General features: G+C 44.6%; 1 long non-coding RNA gene across 6 annotated transcripts in view; it reads left to right on the top strand.

Annotated features, from left to right (window-relative positions):
* Positions 1-1109: 1109 nt before the first annotated feature.
* LOC147994719 (uncharacterized) overlaps positions 1110-23177 on the top strand; it is a 36101-nt gene continuing 14033 nt past the window's right edge. For 2 of the 6 annotated variants that reach the window (XR_015686343.1, XR_015686342.1), the window contains exon 1: positions 1370-1434. This is a non-coding gene — a long non-coding RNA (uncharacterized LOC147994719). Of the gene's footprint in view, positions 1435-2747; positions 2798-23177 lie in introns of all 6 variants that reach the window. The other 4 variants (XR_015686340.1, XR_015686338.1, XR_015686339.1 and 1 more) reach the window with 4 other exon arrangements.

The following is a 23177-nucleotide window of genomic DNA, read 5'->3' as shown; positions in this document are numbered from 1 at the left end:
TAGTGCTGCCTTTCTCTCCTCGTCGAGATTAACCTGTGGGATTGTCAAATCGGTGCAGGACCCTGGCAGGGTCTGTGCAGGAGGTTAATTTTTTATTTTAATCTTTACACATTAAGATTAAATCCCAGGAACTGTATGATTAGCAGTATATAGGTGGTCCATTGGTATAGGCCTGGGTGCAAGGGGTTAATTTTTTATTTTAATCTTTACACGTTAAGATTTGTAGCACCCACCTCGTCCGGCAAGGAAGACACAACACCGTCGGATCCTTCTTAACAGCTTTTATTGCAGGAACACCTCATTTGCTGATACAGGGACCACGAGCAGCCAAAGCGCTCGCCTTATATACCCAGCAGGCTGAGGCTATGCTAATTGTCCTTCAGGGATTGGCGGAGCATGAATCACCTCATTAGCATGGTACTGCTCCCTCATTAGCATATTACCGGCCAACTGATGCCAGGTGCAAGTACTGCACATGCGCAGTACCGTTGTTCACCACAGGAGGGCGCCCTACAAAGATTAATCCCGGAACTGTATGATTAGCAGTACATGGGTGGTCCATTGGTATAGGCCTGGGTTCAGCCTATACCAGAATCTAATTCATGGTCTGGCATCCTTTAAGTGTGCTGCAGTAATAAAAGCAGAGGGAAAGGCTGGGAATTTTTTTATCTCATCTGTTTAAGGTAGCTGAGAAAGAAAACACCATGTTAGTTACTGGTATAGACACCAACAGCTTGCCTGTGATCAATAAACTGGCTTGAGTAGTTGTGTTGTTTTTATTAATTGAAGATGCACTAACGGTTGTCCATTTGGTCTGTGAGGGGTGGATCCCAGAGATTCTCTAACAAAAGAATCTTTAAAAACAGGAGACATACATCTTTGTGTCACTCCAGAGTCTTGGAAAACAATCTTGGGTTAACTGCGTGAACATTCTTTTGTTATTTTTCTTATTAAGGAAGAACAGACAGCGGTTCCTGTTATTAGGGGAAACAAGCATTTAAACAAAATTCAGACGAAATACAAGAAAATTTTAAGTTTTTGGTGACCTAAGCCACGTTATCTCAAACTGCAGAAGCCAACCGCCAATCCTTTAGATTTAGGTTTGCGACTCTGTGCTCCAGCAGAACTGACGGGCAACAGCCACGTGTCTGCCCAGAGGATTTTATGTGGCCACTTGAGTCCAGCTGTGCCAATGATCTGGCGGGTCCTTCCCCCTTCTAGCCTCAAGGAGAAGCCCACCTTGGCACTGTCAGCTGTTTACTTTGACTGTCATCATCTTTGACACCCCTGCTGTAGGTTCGGCCTTACCCTGTAGGGCATAGAGTAAGTGTTCCGGGCAGGCTGGGGGTTGGGGAGGGGGAAGGGACAGGGATGAGCACCTGTTTCTGTTCCGCTCTGTGTGTTGGCCCCATGACTGCTCGCCCTCTCAGCAAGGTGGGTAGCAGTTGCTTCTGCAGGAGAGCATCTCGCATCTCTCTGTACACACCCCGCAAGACATACACACACACACACACACACACACACACACACACACACACACACACACACACACAGGAAAGCAGGCAGTGGAGAGGGAGACAGGCTTGGAGCATGCTGTCTGGGCAGAGATTGAGTTCAGTGAGCCAGAGGGCAGGGCAATTCTGTCTCAAACCGGAAGCTGGTGGAGGAATCCTCAGCGCTATAGCCCCTCGCTGTTTAAGCTGCGGAAAACCGTTGAAAGTGATGATCTGCCCTTGTGGACATCCAACCCCAGTGGGTGGTGGCCGTTAACTGAGAATGCCCAGGGCTCCAGACTCCCTGCAGGGCCACAAACAGAGGGGGAAGCTAGGACAGCTGAGGAACCCACATGTGCTGTTTCTGCTCCTGGCTGAGGATTTTCCTTCGTTTTTTTTTTTTTTTTTTCCTTTTGTGGGGTTGTCAAGAGAGTAGCGTTGCTGGCCAGAGTATGAAGGGGCAAGAGAAGGGGAAACAGACAGGATTGAGAGTTCACATGGCTTTTTATAGGGGAATTTGATAGGGCCCACATTTTTCTAATCTGAGTGGGATGTTTTATGGGGTGAAATATTCCCTATGAGAGGAAAAAGAGGAAGTGATTCCAGAGACGGTCAATATTCCAAGGCCATTCAGCCACAGGGGATTGACTGCCCTAACAAACACCACCTTTTCTGCTGGTTAAGAAATCTGTAGCCATCCTAACTACTTTGAAGTGGCTACCGAACCACCAGGTCGTTGGCCACTGGCCCATGAGGATAATGGAAGCAGAGTCATCGAGCACGGGTCCTGAGGACTTTATGCTGTTAATAGAGTCCTGCTCGGTTTGCTGCTGTCACTCCCTCTTAATCTAAGAATTATATGAAAACTTTAAGGGGGCTTCCAGCCCCTCACTAGGCAGCATTACAGTAATAATGTTTGATCTCTTTCAGGCATTGCTGCTGGAGCAGATCAATGATTCAATCACCACACTAGGAAAGAACATACAGATGTAGATTGTCAGCAATGACCAACACCCTTAGAAAGCATTTGAAAGAATAGCATTATTAATGAAGCCAAGTTGAGACTTTTATTACTGACTCTGATGTAGTAAGTCTTAAGGAACAATTTGAAGTTGAGAAAGGCCACTCTTATTAGTTAAGCTAGGGATCCTCTATGGTCAGGGAAACAAGAACAATGTCAGCACTGGCTGACATGACTCTCACTGAGGCTGAACTGGTGATGATTGATTTCTTATACCCATCTTTTGCCCTCAGCTTTCTGATACGATTTATTAAGAATTGCTGATGCATTTGGAGGATTTAAGGTAGATATAACTAATTTTTATGTAAAAGTTTCAAGGTTCGTCTAAGATTACTTTTAGAGATAAATAATAAATTAATTACTCCTTTCTTTGTAACCGCAAATCACTGCCTGCCTCTAAGAGAAACTGGCTGGGAAAACTACATGACTTGCTTGCACTGTTAAGTCTATAACACGTTGCTTAGTTACGAATGTGTGTGGGTTCTTGGGAATAATTTAAATTTTTTTTAACCTGTACTATACAACGTTACCTCTTGTAGAGGTATTGGGGAACACACTGTTTTCATGATCCTTCACTGGAAGGAAGCTGAAACATAATCACATTGTAATTTTATACTGCTTGAAAGATTTGCTGGGCTATATAAGTGATAGAAGAAAGAATAAAGTGTCAGGGTTAGAGCATTGTTCCTTCCGTCCCTCCACTGAGTGTATGTATGCACGTATGTAAAGCTTGTCTGATTGTGTGCTGTAGCTTGCTCCATACACCAACTGTGGATTTTCACTTCGATGAACATATGTATGTGTTTGGGTAAAATGCTTGAGGCCTGCTTGTTGGAGCTTTGCTCTAATCGTTTTATGTGTAAACGTGTATCTGTCTGTCTGTAGGTATGTATGCATATGCATATATATATGTGTGTGTGTGTGTGTGTGTGTGTGTGTGTTTATATGTATGAAATTATTGTACTTTGCCTTTTGTTTCATCCACTCAGTGTGTGACGTACGTGTGTGTGTGTGTGTGTTTATATGTATGAAATTATTGTACTCTGCCTTTTGTTTCATCCACTCAGTGTGTAACATATGTGTGTGTGTGTGTGTGTGTGTGTGTGTGTGTGTGTGTGAATTTTCTCTCTTTCCTTCTGTTTCTTGCCCTGCGAGATCCAAATTGAACCTCTTCTGGGACCCCTTGAATGAGACTCACTGGGGCAGGGATCAACGCAAAAGCAAGAGGAGCTTTATTGTTCCAACTCCCTGGGGTTGCCTCCCTTTGGAGAAAGACGGTCCGAGCAGACTCTAACGGAGTTATATACCTTTAACAGAGGCATATTTCAAACAATAAGGGCAGAGTTTAAACAATGGTAGCTAGGCAGGGTACGATTGGTGGGATGAAGCCACCTTCAAACTGATTCATGGTCAGTGGACCATCTGAGACTTTCCCCAAGGGGGTCTATCGGGGAGTCATAGGTGGCTTTGTCTGATAGGTGGCTTGTAGCTGTTCCAGGAACTAAGCTGGCTCTACTCCTCCTAGAAGGAGGAGTCTTTTGTGCTCGGAGGTTTGTGGTGGAATTTTCCCACTAGCCTCAGATTGGCCCAAATTCTGGCTTGTTCATTCATCCCTCTTCTTTTAGCATAGTTTCAGTCCTGGAACTTATAGTCCTCTAGCTTATACTCTTGATTTTCTGCTTCTAGCTGTGCATATTGTTGCCTTAAGATCATTAACTGAATTGTATTTATTCATTCCCTTATAAAAGCTACTATGTGGTTTAAAATGCAGGGGCTAAAAGTCAGAAGTAAAAGTAAAATTTTCAAGGGTACTAGCAAGGTGGAAATCGAGGTGGTAAAACCAGGGGGAGTTATTAAACCAAGACTCAAACCACCCTTAGACCTGTTCTCTTTCTTTTTTTCTCTTGGCAAGTCCTTCTCTAATTTTAGCCATGGAATCTTTAACTACTCCTGAGTGATCTACATCAAAACAGCATTCCTCCCAAAGGGCTGCACAGAGACCTCCTTGCTGGAGGAACAAGAAGTTCTGCAAGACCACCTCAGAGAGGAGGTCAATGACTCTTGTAAATGGGTGATGGAAGTCTCAACTCTTTCAATATCTGCATCTATAGCTATTCTGAATTCTTCATATCTCCATCCCTAGACTACTAAGGAGGCGGTCCCAGTGGCCACACCTGCTGTGGCCAGACCCAACCATAGTAGCAAAGACACGGTTATAGCTACTTTGGTATATTAGCCTTGGGATTAGCAGTACCAGGACAAAGAAATCTTTTATCTGATCCAATACTTGTATGTGAACACAGGGCACAAGGCCCGTGGAGCAGGCCCACTATCCATTTGGAACAGTATAATGTATAAAGCTTGGTAACCTGGGGAACAAATAGCGATGCACAAAGACTGGTAGGACAGTGGTACCTGTGCTGGGCAGAGTCCAAGCCCTTTCACTACCTATAAGGTAAGACCTATTCCTGATTTCTGAGCCCACTTTGAGGAAGATGATGCATTAGACAGGGTGATATTTGAGGAGGTAAAAGCAATGCCCTCATAATAAGGGGGGTTCTATATCATAGCAGAACCAGCAAGAATTAGTGGCCCCCAGGTTAAATTCATTCAGCACATGGAAGGTTTTCTTGATGAGATCAGTCAGGGAGCTGGGGTAGGTGGATATAGAGTCAGTTTCTCTAAAGTATGGGTGGTTACTGTATGACCTGACTGAATCATCAGAAGGGGGCACTCCAGAAGTTTTGGTGGCATGATGGCCATTTCTTTGTTGGGTTCTACTGAAGCCATGGGACCTTCTAGCCTGAGCTGGACAGTGAAAAGGAGCCCGTCATCATACCCACGTTTATAGAGTCTAAGCCCCCAGTTTTTCGCTTGAGCCAGCTACTATTAGCCTGCATCCCCAGTTCAGTGAAGTCTACAAGGAGAGGGCTGCAGGTACTGAATTGACAGGGAGAGGTTGTCAGACCTGAGTTGCAGTTAGTGGCCTTGGTTAGGTTCCTCCTGATTGTAATCAAGTCTAAGGAGGAGGATGGGCCCCAGTAAGTGTCTCCAGTAGTCTCACATCCCTAACTGCCACAGTAGAAGGAGTCAGCGCCCTCCCCCCAGCACACCTGTGTGATCTCTTCTGGTAGACTTTTCTCAGGGGCAGACATAGACGGGGGTATTGTGAAGGCAGTGCCAGGTGTTGGGTCAGCCACAGCCAAGCACCCAATCTCCCAGACCTCTGATTGCCCTGGGTGTATTTAAGAGCACAGAAAGGCCATTTAATTTAGTCCTGTCAGCCATGGGTATATCCCAAGAGTCTAGTCCCACAGCCAATTGGCATGAGTCAAAGGAAATGTTAGCCACCATGTGCAAGAGGGGTAATTCTTGGTCACCGTGACCATTTTATCTTCCATGAGGATGGAAATCACATTGCAGGTCAGCTTGGCCAGCTGGTAGAGGCTTGCCCCTCTGGCATCCCCTAGACTGGGAGCAGGATCAAGATGAAGAGGATTCTTGGCAGGAGGAGGAGTTCCATTTTTCATAGGTCACCAAGTGAGATTGATCTTTAGAGGGTTCTCTGTGTGGTAAATGTGCCAATCTTCATCCCAAAAAAAATGGTCAACCAGGGGCCAGGCAAGTAACTGGCTTTACATGAGAGGCATGTGTCCAGGCTGCAACTCTGTCTTTATGGCCATTGGTGTGGTTAGGAGGACTATGTAGGGGCACTTTCACTGAGGTTCTAAAGACTGGGATCAGTGCCGACAAATGTATACAGCATCTTCGGTTTGAAATTGATGGGATACTGCTGTAGTCTGTAGCATAAAGAGCAGACAAATTAGACCAAATCTCCCTCTGAACTGTCTGAAAGGCTATCAGCCTCTTTATGAGTTCATGGTCGCCTCGGTTGGTAATTTCAAGGTCAGGTCCAGAAGTGGGAAGCTACCAATAGGGTGCCCCCCCCTACAGAATTTCAAAGAGGCTCAAATTCATCTGGTAAAGGGTGTTCCTGGCTTGGAACAGGACCAGGAGCACCTTTCTACTTGTCCTAAACTCTAGGGATGGTATACACAATGGATTTTCCAATTAGACCCCAAGACCTTACCAAACTCCTGACTTACTTGAGATACAAAGGCAGGCCCATTATCTGATCCTATTACCTTTGGTTCTCCAAACCTGGGAAAAATCTCCTCTAGTGTCTTCTTTGCCACCATTGTGGCAGTCTCCTTTTTGGTGGGAAAGGCCTCCACCCATCCTGAAAAGGTATCCAAAAGTCTAGTAAATATTTATAGCCTTATTTCCCAGGCTTGACCTTGGTAAAGTCTACTTCCCAAAAGACACCTGGCCTGCTTCCCCTTGGTCTTTTTCCTTTTGCTACCTTGGTGTGGCAGGCATTTACTTGTTGACAAACCTGGCATCTTTCTACTACTTCCTCTGTCAGGTATCTCAGGTTTATGATAAACACTCAAGAACCTTTGACTGCTTACACTAGTTTCTTGGCACCCAGATGAGTCCATTGGTGCATCTGGGCAAGCAGGTCTCTTGCTTAGAACTGAGGAAAAATAACTTTTCCTTCTGTGTCTTCCATTGTCCATCTTTTCTAAGGTAATAGTTAGTGGGATGACCATAAATTTGAACTATTTCCTCTGGGAAGTACTGTAGAAGGTGCCAGCCATTAGCCCAGTCATTTACCCTCTTTTTTGGTCTTTATTAGTTGGACCGTATCTGTGACCAGGTCTTTAGTAGCAACCTCACTCACTATTTTATTTGCAAAGTTGTTTTCCCTAGCTGTGAAAGTCTCTCCTTTTTGATGGCCTGGACAATGGGTGATGCTCTCCCTTAGTGGTTTAAGGAGAGCCTTCAAGAGTGCCTTGATCTTGGCCTTGTTCTTAATTTCCTTATTTCCTTGCTGCTAGATGTCAGGAGCCTCCTCTGCTGGTATACTGCCCCATGCACATGAGCAATGGCAAAAGCATGCCTGCATCAGTGTAGATGTTGATCTTTTTGCCAGCTCCCAGATCTAGGACCTTGGTGAGTGTAATCAGTTCCACTCTTTGGGCTAACATTCCAGGGGACAATGGTTCTGCCCAGAGCACTCATTGCCCATCTACCATGGCTGCTGCTGTCAGTGAACCAGGTAACCTCAACATCAGTCAGGCAGTGTCCGGTCAGAGCAATCTCTCCATCACCCTCGTTCCTCTGCCAGGACCTTTAAACAATTGTAGGCAGGTACCTCGAGATCAGGGTCAGGTAATAGAGTAACCAAGTCAAGAGTCACTGGAGGTGTGAAAGTGACTCGACCCAAGTCCAGCAATAAAGTTTGGTAGTGGGTCATATGTATGGGCATTAGTAAGCCACCAGTCAGAGGACCAGCGCACCATACTCTCAAGGGCATGGGGCTCTGTCACAGTCAAATCCTGTCCCAAAGTCAGCTTATCTGCATCCTTCACCAGGACGGCCACCACCACTATTATTCTCAGACAGGCAAGCCATCCAGCTGCTACCGGATCCAGTTTCTTTGAAAGCTAAGCAATGGGGCATTTCCATGAGCCCAATGATTGGGTTAGCAACCCCCTTAGCCATCCCACAAAGATATGAAAAGGCTTGCTGACATCTGGAAGCTCAAATGCAGGTTCTTCCAAAAGGACCCTCTTAATGGCATCAAATGCTTGTCGTTCTCCCTCGCCCCAGTAAAAGGGTTGTTCAGTCTTAGTCAAGGGGTAGAGAGGGGCTGCCAGCTTGGTAAACCCAGGAATTCAAAGCCTAAACAAGGCAGCTCTACTCCAAAATCCTCACACTTGTTTGGGGGTCTTTGGGGCAGGGATGTGAAGGCTGGTTTCTTTCCTGGCCTCTAATAACCAATGCTTACTTCCCTTCCTCTAACAGGTAGATCACCTTACATTGACAGATTTGGGCTTTCTTGGATGAGGCTCGATAACCTAACTCTATCAACTCTATCAGCAGCTGTTAAGTGCCCCTGAGACAGTCTTCCTCAGTCTACGCCACAATTAGAATATCATCTACATATTGCAGAAGGGTCATCTGTGGGTTAGACTCACAATAGATGTAGAGTTCATAATGTAGAGCCTTGTAGAAGGTTGGTGAGTTCTTGAATCCCTGGAGCATCCTGGTCCAAGTGAACTGTCCTATGATTCCCCTCTTGGAATCTTCCATTCAAAAGCAAAGTACTCCTGGCTTTGGGGAGTCAAGATTAGGCAGAAAAATACCTCTTTGAGATCCAAAACTGTGTGCCAGGTCCTGGTAGACAGTAATGAACTCAGCAGGGTATAAGGTTTAGGTACTGTGGGTGTATGTTGGACATTCACCAATTTACCTCACGTAGGTCCGGTATTGGGTGATAGTCCTGGGTGCCAGGGTTCTTGACAGGCAGGAGTGGTGTGTTCCATGCTTACTGACATCTCTTCAGGATCCCCAAGTCAAGAAGCCTGTTAATGTGAGGCTAGATCCTCTCCCAAGCCTCCTGAGACATGGGGTACTGGTGCACGGATATTGGGGTCATCACAGTCATCACATTTTTATTGTGAGGACCTGTATAGGTTCCCTTTTGGGACCCATGGTGGTAGGGCCCTCTGGGAGGAAGTGGATCTGAGTGCCCATTTTAGTAAGTTAGTTTCAGCCAAGGAGGGGGTAAGGGCATTCAGGTATGACCATGAAAGAGTGGGATACCCAGCCCAACAGATCCTAGACCAACAGATCTTCTGGTAGTCCATGAGTATTGTTTATGCTGTGTGGCTCCTTGGACCCAAGACTTTTTCTTGAAGAGGGGTTTCTCTGTTTGGAGGAGGACAGAGATTTTGCCCCTGTATCCACCAGAAACTGGGTGGGTTTCCCCTCCACTTTCAGAGTTACTCTGAGTTCAGGGAGGTGCTCTGAACACTGTCCCCCCTAGTTACTCTCTTCTCCCAGAGTTAAGACTCTTCAGGTCTGTGAGCCATCTTCCTTCCTTCTTGCCACCTCTGCCTGCAATTTCTTGTTGGGACATTTTCTAGCCCAGTGGCCACATTCTTTGCAAAAGGCCCACTGGCCTTTCTCAAGAGGAGCTCTCTGTCCCCTTACTTGTGGTGGAGGCTCTGGTCCTCTCCTGTTTCCTCTAACCACTACTGGCAGGATCCTTTCTAAGTTTCTATCCTGGCCCTCTTCCCTTCGAAGTTCCCTTTCCTCTGCTTCTTTCTGTTTTCTTTCTTCCTTTTCTTCCTCTGTTTCTCTATTATGGTAAACTTTCTCAGCTACCTGTACTAACTCTCTCAAAGACTTCTCTTGTAAGCTTTCTAGTTTCTGGAGCTTCTTAATGTCCCCTGCAGCCTTACCTATAAATGCTGTAGTCAGTGTAGCCCTATGCTCCTCCATGCTAGGATCATAGGGTGTATACTGGGGAAAGCTTCCATAAGTCATTCTAGAAAGGCTGAAGGAGTTTCATCAGGACCCTACTGTGCCTTTCATACCTTAGTCAAATTAGTGGGTCACTTTGCTGCATCCTTGAGACTGTGAGAAGAGCCTGGCAATAGACGTTCAAACATTCCTTAGTTGCTGCCTCTTTATAGTCTCAGTCAAGCCTCTTGAGGGGGAATCCTTCATCTATGTCAGCAGGATTCTGAGTTGGGATCCCGTAATTCACTGGGACGTTATTCCTAGCCTCTAGGAGAATTTGTTCCTTCTCCTCAGTGTTACTGCCTGCAAAAACTGCTGACAGTCATCCCAGTAGCCTGGTGTATGAAAAGAATGGATTCTATTAGATTACTGAGGCCCATGGGGTAATCTGAGGAGGGTGGATGCTGAGCTTTCCAGTTAAAGAGGTCAGAAGTGGAAAAAGACCAATATTGTGTGGCCTGATCCCTGTTGTATCTGCAGGCCTGAAGACCTGCGGGGGAGGACCACAGTAGTGTCAGGGAACGCAGCTCTCCAGTTTCGTATCGCTATGCCAGGACCCTCATCCTCCTCTAGGGGGTATGGGTAAAGGGGCACAGGGACCGGAGTTGGTTGAGCCTCAACCCCTGCTTGGGGCTTCCACAGAGCACTCGGGGCAAGAACAGGAAGATGGCAGGGAGGCATCAAATAAGACAAGGTCTACAGCCTCTGATTCCTGGAGAACTTCAGTCTTCTTCCTTGAGCCAGCAAGCAGCTCAGACTGAGTCTTGAAAATCAGAACCCTGCTACAGAGAAAAAGGCAGACCCAAGCAGTAAGATTAGTTATGAGCTCTTTCCAAACAATTATATAGGAGATTTGGGATGGGTGACCAGCAGATCCAGATTCTAGTCCCAAGATCTTGTGTTTGACTGCCATGGTTATGGGGAGGTCAAATGTCCCTTCCTAGGGACAATTGACCCCAAAAGCTGGCAACTCAGACATGCACAAGGTCTGGAGTTTCTTTTTCTTTATGTCTACTGACAAACTGTCTGCACATCCCTGGACCTCATCCCAATGCTTTGGGACAAGGCCCAGAGGGGTGGTAGAAAGTTTGTCTCATGTCCAAAAATTTCATCACTCTAAGTCCAAGAACGCGCACGCACACACACACACACACACACACACACACACACACACACACACACACACACACACAGCTAGCACACAGACAAACACAGACCAATTGCCCTTTCCAAGGGCGGAAAACACAGACCAGCCCGTCGCTGTCATGGACAGAATAACTCAGACTATCTGCCCCTGGCACAGGCAAGATACACACAGCACAGATTCTGGTGACTTTGCCAGCTTCAAGCCAGAAGCAAAGTCCTATTACCAAGGCTCTCTGAGCCCTCCTGATGCTTGCAACCACAAACCAAACGAAAAGCAGAACACAAAGAAGCTAGATAGAGAGGAAACACAGACAACCCCTCTGAACCACCACCCTCCTGAGGTGAGTTTCCTGGCTAATGCACCAAATGTGAGGTCCAAATTGAACCTCTTCTGGGACCCCTTGAATGAGACTCACAGGGAGGCGGCAATGAATGCAAAAACAAAAGGAGCTTTATTGTTCCAATGCACTGGGGTTGCCCCCACTTCAGGGAGGAGATGACCCCGAGCAGACTCTAACAGGAAGTTATATACCTTTGATAAAGGCAGATTTCAAATAATAAGGGCAGAATTTAAACAATGATAACTAGGCAGGGTACTGTTGGTAGAGACCATCCACAACTTTCCAAGGGGGTCTATTGGGGAGTCATAGGTGGCTTTGTCTGATGGTTGGCTTGAAGTTGTTCCAGGAACTAGGTTGGCTGTACTTCTCCTGGAAGGGAGGGATGTTTTGTGCTCAGAGGTTTGTGGTGGAATTTTCTCACTGACCTCAGATTGACCCCAACTCTGGCTCTTTCAGCCCAACCCAAGGAGTTAAAGAGTTCATAGTTTTCTGCTGGCCACAGAGAGTACCAGCCCCAGTAAATTAAGCTTTGTTTTCTCAAAAAAAAAAATCTGCTGAGTAATTTCTCCAACCATTGACTTAAGCATCTAGATCCCTCACTCTGTCAGAAGCTCTAGGCATTGACCCGCATCAGCTACCTGCCTCAGTTTACCCACCACATGGATACTGAAGCTGATCATTGACAAGTATAAGGGTTTTGAGCTCCAGACAAGTTCAGAGAAAGAGAATAAAGGGAGTCCACTATTTTGTACCAAGTTCAGGGCTTTCCAGGAATATCAGACTTTTACCTTAGTCAGTAGGCCCAACAAAGTGAACAAACATAAACAGAAAGGAAGGACATCAAGTTAGAAGGTATTCAAGACAATGCAGAAAAAGAGAAAGAACCTTTTCCTTCTGGAGTGTCGGTGGCGTAGGAAGGTCAGCTGGGTGCTTTCTGTGTCTCTCTGAGCTTTTACCACAGCATCCTGAGTTTTCATTTGGTTAAAGAGTGAAAGGAAAATTATACAGATTTAAGGTTTAAAAATATGAAGTTAAAAGAGTATGTTTCAAAATTCACAACCTCAGGACTAAACACTGTGAAAAGCAAGTCCAGGCAGCCCCGCCCTGCCGCTAGAACTAACAGACCATAAAAGAAAAGGAATGCAGAACAGACCAGGAGTACCGGATCTGACTCACAGGCCACCTGGCAGGAAGAGATAAGCCCCCAGCCCCTGACATCCAGGACGCCCCAAACCTGCCAATGTGTGTAGCTATACCTTATTACCTCATCATGTGAAATAGCCAATCATATGTGAACATGTCTATGTGCCTCGTTTGAATCCACCAATCCCCGTAACTATGCATCTGCTTCTGTACGCCCGCTTCTGCTTCCCCAATCCCTATAAAAGCCCCATGCTGGAGCTGCTGGGCGCGCAAATCCTCCGAAGAGACTGTGTGCCCGCAGGTACCTGTGTTTTCCAATAAACCCTCTTGCTGATTGCATCCGAGTGGACTCGGCTCGGTCATTGGGCCCTTGGGACTCCTCCTGAGGGAAAGGTCCTCTCCGGGGGTCTTTCAAGAGAACATTTGGAATATTATTTTTAAAACAACAAAACACCAGATGGGCAAACTCCAAATTCTGCATCTCCACCCCTCTAATCAAAGCTGCCAAGTTCAGCTTGGCAATGTAAGAGACAGTATTGCAAGGTTTCCTGGCCGTGTAGGATGTGAGCTTCCACAAGTGTTGGTGGTTGCTGTGGGTATAAGGCTTGTTTGTATAATAGTGTACATATTCTCACATTCCTCCTTCAAGGAAAATCTTCTCTGTCAAGGCAAATGATTCCAAGATAATCAGATAACACAAGTCCAAGAGGGAAGTCTATGTCTCACCAAAATGGTAGAATGCTATGACTTTCAAGACAGCCCTCAAGGCTGTGGGAAAGAATGCTAAAAACATGAGGTCAAATATATATATATATATAATTTCTCAACTATGCAAAATATAACGATGCAATTTGAAATGTATAAGGAGCTTCACAGATCTAAAGCAACAGAGGCAGCTTCAATATGAACCACCTTGTCAGAAAGACACTAAGGAGATAAAGAGATTTAAGAAGTGCTGATGGCAGGGTAAGATCCCACCTCTAAGTTTTGTTTGTTTGTCTGTTTGTTTATGCTTACAAAGGCAAGTAGATTCCTGAGTTTAAGGTCAGCCTAGGACTGGGGTAGTTAGATACAGGCCCACCCAGGTTTGGTAGGAATGGTAATTTTGTGATGAGGATCCGCCTGGCTATCTTATTGTCTGTGCTTGTGCTTGCTGCCTCTTTCTAAGGATCAAGGGACTGAGGTCGTGGAATAATCAAAAGGGACTGAATTAAGATGTAAAAAACCAAAAAACTGGGCTTTTGAACTGCTAGAGATGAGCTATAGAGAGAGTTTTTAGAGTAGCAAAAGAAAGCTGTCTCAAGCAGAGTAGAACACAGGGAACAATCTGAAAAGCTATCTCTAGCAGAACACAGAAAGACAGAGCAATCCAGAAAGCTATCTTGGCCATCAGCTTGGACCCACAATTTGACTTTGAGTCCTTTTTTTTAATACTCCCAGACACTCATTCTGTCAGAACCTCTCTCCAAGCTGAGGCTTGTCCTTGACACAAAACACTCTTTAATCCTCCAATTCCTTTCATCTCTGTTCACCGCAACAAATATTTTTTTCCTTTGGTTGACCCATTTACTGTTAGCAGCTTTTGTTGGCAGCTAACACATATATCTGGCATCTCTCACCCTTTAGGTCTCCAAGTCAATCCAGGTTTCAACTTCCTGACTTCTGGAACACAGGTTCTGCTGCTGCTGTTTTTGGTGGTCATACTGGTCATATGCTGGCATCTCCAAAAGAATCTTCTGCTATAACTAGGCTGCACTTTTACCAATGGCCTCTTATATGCTCTCTTCATGGTGCCAAGCCTCAAATTCTTTGCATGATTCCTTAAATCCTGGGCCTTCCACTGACACAGGCTCTATCTTCACCAATGTCCTCCCCTGACCTCTCATAATGCCAAGCTTCAGGTGTTCCCTGTGACTCCTTCTTGCCTTTAAAACCAGTACCTCCTCGGTAACTCCTAGACACTATCAAATCCACGAGGTATAACGTTGGCCATCTCAAACAATGGCCTTTCTGGGCCTCTATATGGGGACACTCCTGACACATTCATGGTTTTAGCAGCTTTCTTTAGTGGTAGAAGGAAATCTTATCCTTTATTCTAAAGTCAGAGCCACATGGCCAAAACTGCCAAGTTCTACTGCTTCCTAGGGCTGAAAAATGGTCCCTTTGTTGAATTACATCTTCACCAGCTTTACCAGGTTTCCTTCACTGCCTAAACTTGGTTGTTCTAGAACTTGCTCTGTGGACGAGGCTGGCCTTGAACTCAGAGATCAGCATTCGTAAGTGCTGGGATTAAAGGCATGTACCACTATGCCTTGACCTAAACTTTTCCTTAATTTATTTTCATTATAGGTCTTTATAAGCATGGCCACTATGCCTCAAAGTCTGGATTAAAGTTATATATCAATCTGAATCAAAAGTGTGTCCTACAGCCTCAAGGTCTGGATCAAAGGCAGGTTTTCTTCTGCCTCAATATCCAAATAGGTGTGCCCTACATTACTGTATTGCAGTTTGTTCCAGATATAATCAAACTGGCGGTGAAGAACAGGCATCACAATCCACCACTTGTCAACTTGCCACACAATTATATTTCCTTATGTCCAAATGCAAACAATAACCAGGTCATAATAATGCCTAACATGACATACCTATCTCTTTTCCAACCACAAACACATTGTAAATTTAGAAGCAGTAGCAATGTCTTTGGGTGAACATCCTTTCCCCAAGATGGTGAAGGACTTTGCCAACCTTACACCCACCCACATTGGGTCAAGGCTAGGCCAAGTTCCATTCTCCACCCTCCACATCTCTTGAGTAGAAAATTCTCAGAATGTACTGACTGATGTTTGCTAGCCAACAGATTTAAAGGTCAATCTGCTTATCCAATAAGTTTCAACTATAACCTTGCTGATGTAACATGTGCCCCTAAAAAGTATAAAAACTGCTTGTAATAGCTATTTGGGTGGCCTTCTAGTCACTCACCTCAAGGGACTGATTGAGGGTTGACCCTGATGTGCCGGAAAATAAACCTCTTGTTTTTGCATTGACCTTCATCTTGGTGTCTCACTCTGGCACTTGAAGTAAGTACTACTGATAGAGGATCAGAGTCTTACAATAAAAGCTTAGTTGTGTGGTATCCTGCACCAAGTTCATGACACCCTTAGTTCCATTTAATACGTTTAATCTGTTTATCTCCTGGAACACAAGATTTAGCTTGATTCCACTTCCTGATGCCCCTTTTAATCTGCTGAACCATACATTTTGTATTTTTCCTTTTTTACCTGGCTATATTTGATCAAAATGCTCTTTACAATAGTGAACCACAGGAAAGAATCTTGGCTAGGTCAGTTTGAGATTTCCTTTGTCGATGCAGTCAATCTGAATCTCTTCACTTTAGCCTCAGGCAGACTCTTCAGACAAAGGCAAAAGGCACATTCTTCACCAAAATATCACAAGAATGATCTCTAGGCAACAAAACTAAAATTATTCTCCTTTGAAACCTCTTGAGCCAGGCCTCCACAGTTCAAATCACCCTCAGGACCACTGTCTCCCATGTTCTGATCTGGATGGCTCATTAAGTTCCAAAGTTCCTCCAAACAACAGTATGGTCAGGCCAATCACAATAATACCCTGACCTCTAGTACCAATTTCTGTCTTAGTTAGGGAATCTATTGCTGTAACAAGACACCATGACCAAGACAACTCATAGAAAGAAAAACATCTGCCAGCCCATCTCTGGGAATCCCCCTGGAGAGGTTACTGAGAAAGGTGCTGGCCCCTTGAATCTTCCTCCTTGACTTTCTGTCATCCTTTCTTCTGGGTACACATTGGTACAATCTTCAAATAAAATCATTTCCCCTGGAAGAAGAAGAAGAAGAAGAAGAAGAAGAAGAAGAAGAAGAAGAAGAAGAAGAAGAAGAAGAGGAGGAGGAGGAGGAGGAGGAGGAGGAGGAGGAGGAGGAGGAGGAGGAGGAGGAGGAGGAGGAGGAGGAGGAGGAGGAGGAGGAGGAGAAGAAGAAGAAGAAGAAGAAGAAGAAGAAGAAGAAGAAGAAGAAGAAGAAGAAGAAGAAGAAGAAGAGAAGAAGGAGGAGGAGGAGGAGGAGGAGGAGGAGAAGGAGAAGGAGAAGGAGAAGAAGAAGAAGAAGAAGAAGAAGAAGAAGAAGAAGAAGAAGAAGAAGAAGAAGAAGAAGAAGAAGAAGAAGAAGAAGAAGAAGAAGAGGGGGAGGGGAGGAGGAGGGAGGGAGGGGGAGGAGGAGGGAAGGAGGGGGAGGAGGAGGGAGGGAGGGGGAGGAAGGAGAGGAAGAGGAGGAAGGAGAGGAAGAGAGAGAGAAGGGAGGGAGGGAAGGAGGGAAGGAAGGAAGAAAGAGGGGGAGAAAAGAAAAGAAAGACATTTAATTGGGGCTGGTTTACAGTTTTGGTTTAATCCATTATCATCATGACAGGAAGCATGGTAGCCTTCAGGCAAACTTGGTGCTGGAGGAGCTGAGAGTTCTATATCTAGATCTACAGGCAACAAGGAGACTACATGTGTTTCACACTGAGCATAACTTGAGTATTTAGAACCTCAAAGTCCTCCCTCCATGGTTACACACTTCCTCTAACAAGCCTCCAATAAGGCTATGAAAACTGAAAGTGCCATTCCCTATGGCCAAGCACTCAGCCATATGACTCTATGAGGGCCAAACCTATTTATACCACCACAGATTCCCAGAGAGCAATACCCCTGGAACAAGCAAGAAGCTTGGTGCCCTTCTCCCATACTGTGGATTTTGAAAGATTCTTGGTAATGATGTGTTAATGTGTCTCTCTGGGTCATACGAGTCACTCCAGCAAATTAATTAAACTAGAAGAGGGAGATTGTAGGAATTCTGATACATAGCCAGTTGGTCAGAAGCATGGGTTACACATACTGGGGGTCATTCCTGACATAAGCAAGGTAGTCCTTATCTGTGCATCTTACCTCCAGGAAAATATTGTCAGAATTGGATAGAATTATAATATACCCAGCTGTTTACTGCTACACAATTGGTGGCAAGGAGAAATCAGCACATGGAGTTGACCATGCTGTGAGAGTAGAGGGACAAAGAGATGCTGCATTATTCTTGAAAATCCCCAAGCCCACCATCTGGTATTGACTGCACAGTCACTGAGTGCTTATTACAGACCTAGCTGTGGAGGGAGTGGCAAATCATCCCCTGCCTCTGCAGCTTGCCCAAGTGTTAAGGATTTGTGAACACTGGAGAAGCTATTAAGTAACCAAAGTCTCAAAAGCTATGTGCTAAGGATGACATCACAAAGTAGTGTTCAGCTGCACTTAAGAGGCTAGATGAGAAAATGCATTTAATGATTAATGATAAAAATGGTCTTTCAGGAGAATACTCTGATTTTCATTATTTTTTGATAGATGCAATGTTTATTACTAATAGAGCTGTAATTTGTTTTTGACAGCATTGTGACCTGTGTAGATGCCATACTTCTCTATCTGCATTACATATTCATAAAGCATGTAGATGCCCAATGTGTGTCATAAATTATGACAAGTGCTGGAGAGTAACAGCTCGTGTATAAAAATAACTATACCTCTATACTAAAGCTTTGTGCCCAAGCATGCACAAAGAACAGAATCCCAGAAGAGATGATTAATTTTGAGTTTCTTTAAAAACCGTAAACTTATTCTTACATCCTACCCTCATCAGAGGGCTCTTTATTACTGGCCTGACAAATACTCCATACATGAATGAATAAACTCAACTAGTCACCAAAAATTCACTGTAAATATAACAGCCCAATCTAGCTGCAAGGAACTGTAGAGACGTTCATTAGTGCCCATTTGGGGGAAATATGAGACCCCAGAGGAAGAAGAGTAGAGTGCGGTCCCTCAGGGTCTACCAGTTGTGCAAGTGACCTTTACATGCCTAGAAAGAAAATAAAATGACATTTTAGATGCCTGGAAAGAGCTTCAGAGCAGCCTATAACTCTGTCTCTCATAAGGAAAAGACAGCCAATCAGGGATTGCTCTAAGCAAGTAAGTAAAGGGTGGGTGGACTGCCAAAGAGCTTAGGCAACTGAAGTGTCAATAGTGGGTTACTTCAGAGTAACCTTTGGATCGGCAATACTTATGCTGGGTATTAATAACAATTGTTGTACTTTGTAAAACATTAAACATTTGATCCCTTAGAGCAGTATTAGCCAACATAGGTAACATTTACCAAACTGAGAAGGACAAATGCATGTACTTCCATTAAGATAACACACCTGAGAGCACATACCTATAATCCCAGCACTTGGAAGGGTAAGACAAGAGGATCAAAAACCAAAATAACAATTGTGCCAAGAAAATCTTTTGGGGAGGTGGAGGGGGTGACAACATGTCTCAGTAGTTAAGAGCAATTGCTCCTCTTGCAGAGAACCCAGGTTCAGTTCCCAATACCTACCTTGGGGCTCACCACTGTTCTGTATCTCCAGTTTTGGGAGACCTAAGGACATCATCTGACCTCTACAGGCTCCTATACATATATAGTATGTAAATTTTTTAAAAACACAACACCCACACACTACACATAAAATAAAAATTAAAAACCCTTTTTAAAAAAGAGAAACAAATTACTGTGGTTTTTTTTAAAAAAAAATAGGAAAACAGAGGAACACTCCTCCATTGTTGGTGGGATTGCAGACTGGTACAACCACTCTGGAAATCAGTCTGGAGGTTCCTCAGAAAATTGGACATTGAACTACCTGAGGACCCAGCTGTACCACTCCTAGGCATATACCAAAAAGATGCTCCAACATATAACAAGGACACATGCTCTGCTATGTTCATAGCTTATTTATATAATAGCCAAAAGCTGAAAAAAAAAAACAGATGTCCCTCAGCAGAGAAATGGATACAGAAAATGAGGTAGATTTAAACAATGGAGTACTACTCGGCCATTAAAAACCATGACTTTGTGAAAGTCATAGGCAAATGGATGGAACTAGAAACTATCATCCTGAGTGAGCTAACCCAATCACAAGAACACACACACATAGTATGTACTCACTGACAAGTGGAAATTATCCCAAAAGCTCAGATTACCCAAAATATAATCCACAGACCACATGAAGCTCAAGAAAGATGACCAAAGTGTGGATGCTTCAGTCCTTCTTAGAAGGGGGAACAAAAATATTCACAGGAGAAAATATGAGGACAAAGTTTGGAGCAGAGACTGAAGGAAAGACCATCCAGAGACTGCCCCCACCTGGGATCCAGCCCATGTACAGTACCAAATCCATATAATATTGTTGATGCCAAGAAGTGCAAGCAGACAGGAGCCTGATATAGCTACCTCCTGAGAGGCTCTGCCAGAACATGACAAATACAGAGGTGGATGTTCACAGCCAACCACTGAACTGAGAACAGGGTCCACAATGGAAGAGTTGGGGAAAGGACTGAAGGAGCTGTAGGGGTTTGCAACCCCATAAGAACAACAATACCAACCAACCAGAGCTGCCAGGGACTAAATCACCATCCAAAGAGTATACATGGACAGACCCATGGCTCCAGCTGCATATGTAGCAGAGGATTGCCTTGTTGGGCACCACTGAAAGGAGAAGCCCTTGATCCTGCCAATGCTCAATGCCCCTTTGTAGGGGAATGTCAAGGTGGGGAGGTGGAGAGGCAGGAAGGGGTGGGTGGGGAAACACCCTCATAAAAGCAGGGAGATGGGGATGGGGCAGTGGGTTATGAATGAGAAACCAGGAAAGGAGATTACATTTGAAATGTAAATAAAAAATATCCAATTAAAAAAATAGGAAAACAACGCTGGCCCTTTTACATCAAAGAATATCATTCTTACTAAAACTGAGCATTTCCTAACCAATTTTTTATTTGTTTGTTTGTTTGTTTGCTTGCTTGAGACAAGTTCTCACCTCTTTATGAGTCCAAGGCTGGACTCAAATTTATAACAATCTTCTTACCCTGTTGTCAGAGTGCTGATATTATAGGCTGGGCTCCACTTTTCCATTTGTTTGCTGTTTGTTTTTAAATATTGATACTCCCTTAATTAATTAGTCTTAAAAGTTGCTCCATATCATGCCTAACACAAATATCACATAGTCAACATTAGTTATTTTTATTATAGGAAAGAAAGGTGGTTAAGAGCATGGACCCTGAGGTCAGCTGATTGCACCCAGCCCACTTCCTGACAAGCAGAGTTGCCTTGCAATGTGTTGATTATGTCACAATTCGCCTCAGTTTCCCCTCTCTCTATCCATCTTCTACATGCTGCTCAGACTGTCCTAGATCCCTAAGCCCAGATGTTGGATATTTTTATTTTTGTTTAGGGGAGTTGTGTATTAAGTTTTAGACTTTTTTTCAAGACAGAGTTCCACTTCATAACCTAAGCTGTCTTGGAACTCAACATGTAACCCAATGTGGCTGCAAACCCATGGTTATTTTCAGGTCTCAACCTCTCAAGTGCTGGCTGGGGTTGCCAACATGAGCCACCACAGTCAGCTTGAGCCTCAGTTTCTTCATCTATATAATTGGTATAATGCTAGCAAATACAGTGAGGATTCAGTGATGTGCAGTTGACAGGGTGGTAGAACATAGTATTTCACAAAAATAACAGCAAGGATGAGGTGGAAAACCTTAACTTCTCATTCTAAGAAATGTTTACTTAGGTCCCTACCCAATCATCTTTTTGATTGTTGTCTTTTTGAGTTCATGTATTTTAAATAAAAATGGCACCGGTGAACACAGTCACTTCTATAAGGACACAAATATTTCCCCAAGATTTCATATTACTGATTTGTTTTAGGTGAGTAAGCTTAAAGTGTTTTATGTAGAAAGGGCTACTAAACTTTCCTTTTCTAGAAATCTTGCATATTACATAAGCTTAGGTTACTCTCATATTTTCCTTTTTTAAATAACTTTCCCATGTGTGAGCAAAATATTAGCATTTAAAAATTTTAAATGGGGCCACCTGGGGTGGGCAGGGTGGGCACCACTAAGATGAGCAAGTAAGGAATGGAGAGATGGGAGAGAAGAGAGAAGTGGAGCAGTTCGTGCACTATAAAAAGAAGCAGAGCTGGAGACACAAGGGTGGAGAGAGACAGCCTCTTGTGGGCAGCCTGCACTGCCACTTTAGACCATGGCGAGATCCTGGCTCATACTGCCAAAAAGGACCATGTCTGGGTCAACAGCTCTGCAGAAGCAGGGGTCTGTGGGGGAAACGATATTTAAGGTAACAGTCTACCACGTCTGGATAGCTACAAAATGCACGACTCCATTCTTCAACAGTGCTTGCTTCCTCTTCTCTGCTTAACAGTACCTGGGGAGCCCAACCCCCACACCCTCTACCTGAGGAAGGTCCCAGTCCTTGGCAAACCTACAAGTTCAGTCTCCTTCCTCCCACCCCAGCCCCAACACACACACACACACACACACACACACACACACAGCACACAGCACACACACAGCACATACACACGCACACACACAGCACACCAAGAACCTGCCTAGCAAGTATCTGGGATTCCTGGAATGCCTCTCCATGTAACAAGGCATTTCTGGTAATTTACACTCCAGCCAATGATTTACATTCACCATGCAAAGTCCTCCCCACTCTCCAAGGTTCACATACAGCCCTTGTCTAACACAAATAAAGTGTATGTGGGATGACCTTCCCCATCACACACACACACACACACACACACACATGCACACACACACACGCACATTCACTCACAGGTGGACCAGGATCCTATAGACCCTACTTGTTCTGGGCTCCACTTCATCCTTTCAGCTTGATCCAGTAGCATCTGGACACTCAGAGGTAAGAAGTGGAATCCAGAATGACAGCTGGTGCCCCTATGTATATTCAACGGACCTCCTGTTTGAGCAAGGATGAGTGAGTGCCCTCCGGGCCCTGAGCACTTCCCCTCAAGCCATTGGCATCAGCCCAAAGGTTCAGAGTGCCATAATCAGAGGGTAGGCAATTTATCTCTTTCCTACTTTATTTTTGGTCAGAGCCATCACCAACTCAGACATGTTGAAAGGATATCTGATGCCTTCTGACCAGAGACTTTCTGGTGTTGGCATAAGGTTCCTAAACCTCTGTCTGAAACCCTGCATTCTACACAGGTATTGGCAAAGATCCCTATCTAATTTCTCCTTGAAACAGAAGTTTAAAAAAATGGTTATTTAGCGGCCTTTAAATATCATTTAGGGTGGCCACTGGAACTCTTAAAATCTGCAGGACGGCTTAACGTTTTGGGCCTCTGGAATCCCCTGGAGCCAAAAGGCTACAGGAACTTTACCATTGGACAAGACATTTCTTTTCATTTCTATCATGGGGAATACCTTCTCTCTCTCTCTCTCTCTCTCTCTCTCTCTCTCTCACACACACACACACACACACACACACACACACACAAACACACACACACCCTCATATTGGAAAAATACAGGTCCAATGAAAATCCCCTATAAATAACTCACCAAAAAGTCTTGTTAGCACTCAACCCCCATCTAATTCCCCTCCCTGTGCCTGGTGACTCCTCAGGACTCCATTACAAAGGTGGACTAATTACCACACCAGATCATGGCTTCCCCAACCCCTTTACCCCTGACCGACAAAGCAACACTCCACAAGATGCCTTTACAAACACAGGCAAATCTTC

Source organism: Rattus norvegicus, chromosome 4 (genome assembly GCF_021556685.1).
Source record: "Rattus norvegicus strain SHRSP/BbbUtx chromosome 4, alternate assembly SHRSP_T2T, whole genome shotgun sequence".
Classification (NCBI taxonomy): domain Eukaryota; kingdom Metazoa; phylum Chordata; class Mammalia; order Rodentia; family Muridae; genus Rattus; species Rattus norvegicus.
This window is presented reverse-complemented; position numbering and strand designations above follow the sequence as displayed.